The sequence below is a fragment of the Neophocaena asiaeorientalis genome, unplaced genomic scaffold (genome assembly GCF_003031525.2).
Source record: "Neophocaena asiaeorientalis asiaeorientalis breed wild unplaced genomic scaffold, Neophocaena_asiaeorientalis_V1.1 scaffold649, whole genome shotgun sequence".
Classification (NCBI taxonomy): Eukaryota; Metazoa; Chordata; class Mammalia; order Artiodactyla; family Phocoenidae; genus Neophocaena; species Neophocaena asiaeorientalis.
The window spans coordinates 2,174,381-2,176,212 of NW_020173202.1; positions in this window are offsets into that span (position 1 = coordinate 2,174,381).

A 1,832-nucleotide genomic window follows, 5' to 3' on the forward strand; every position below is an offset into this window, starting at 1 on the left:
CCCTCCCCCTTCCCCTCTCCTCCCCCCCTCCACCTGGCCCAGCCTCCCCGGAGGCTCCCGCATCCAGTCCGGGCCCAGAACTCAACCCAAGGACCCTCCTGCTGCTGTTCCGGCCGCCAGTTAGACCACCAGGCCCACACTCAGTTTGCGGCACGAGTCCTCCAGGTTGGGTGGGAGGTCCCTGAAGAAGTGGCTTACCGGGTACTTCCTTTCCTCTTCAACTTTTTCTCAAGGAGGGGGAAGCACCTTTCCACCTGCAATTATTGTTATTGCTGCTGTTGCCGCTGTTATCGCTGGCAGCCCCCCGGCGGGTGTTTGCGGGGCCCTTGGGGGGTCCTCCCAGCCCCCCACCCCGCGGCCCTGAGACAGACGGGCGCGCGCGTGCGTTCCGGCCCAGCCCCGGGTCCGTCGCGGCCTCACACGTCTGTGGGCGTCTGCAGTCGTGCAGGGTGTCGTCAGGGCAACTTGGGGGGTCCTCCCAGCCCCCCACCCTGAGGCCCTGAGACAGACGGGCGCGCGCGTGCGTTCCGGCCCAGCCCCGGGTCCGTCGCGGCCTCACACGTCTGTGGGCGTCTGCAGTCGTGCAGGGTGTCGTCAGGGCACCCCGGCAGCACAAGCACAGGCAACTTCAGGCCCCGCAGGAGCCGCCGCGCGCCCCCAGACGAGGCTGGGCCCCCGGGGAGGGTCTCCGCCCCTCGCGGATGGCTCCCTCTGCTGCAGAGGCCGGGACGTCAAAGTGCCCCATTCCCTCATCCATCCACCCTTCCTTGGCTGGAGCCCCGAAATCCGTCCCCCGGAGCAGCCTAGGAGGCAGCTGCCTGCTTTAGAGAACGAAACGCAGACACCGAGGCTGGAGGCATTGGGGTCGGAGCTGGCTCTGTGCACCGGGCAAGCACACTCAGCCCGTAGCTTCCAGAAGCAGTAGGTCCTGCAGCAACACTGACACCACAGTGTTTGTTACTCAAGCTGTGTCAGCCGGGGACGCCGCCTGAAACCCTGAGCGCAGAGGCCTCACCTGGGCCGTGGAACAGCGCCTGCTCCGTGGGCTATGTGTCCCATCCCGCCAGAGCCCTCACCCCCGGAACCTCAGCACGTGGGTGTGTTTAGAGACGGGGCTGCCCCCCAGCTGGCTCTGCACCCCTCCCTGTGCCGGCCTGGCTGTCGGGCGCCGAGACCCGAGGGCGGGGGACAGGTCCTGGCTGTGGCCCTATCTGCCCTCTTGGCCTTACCCCTCCAGGGTGTCTGCAGCTACTGGCTCATCCCCTATGGGCACACACCAGCCTTGCCCGCCACCAGCACACCTTTGAAAACCCTCCTTTCACGAATACCCATCCCAGACCCTGCTGGGTATGCAATCGATTTCCAAGGGTCCACGACCGAGAGACAAGCTGAAAACAAAACACCTGCCGGTCCCAAGCCCCCTGTTGGGAAGGCAAAGGGCGCTGACAGCAGAGATGGCGCACGGACTCACGCTCTTGTGGGTGGACGCTCGGCACAGCGAGCTCTGGGGCCACAGGGAGTGGGAACCAAAGGACCACGTGCCTTGTCCACGGGATGCTTGTTTTGGCCCAAAGTATTCCGACTAGGGAGCCCATCGAGAGCACAAAGCAACCCCTGCAGGGCAGGTGCACGTCTGGGACTGGAACGCCCAGGCTCGTGTGTGCTGTCCATGCATCTGCCCATCCTCCTGCCACTTACTGTAATCACCAACGTAGATCCAAAAAAGAATGAGTCTAAAGAGCTGGGTTGTTTCTTTTTCTATTACGAATTCAGCTTCTTAAACAAAACAGTGCAGATTTCGAATGTCTTTTCCTAAACCCGTCTTTGAGAGG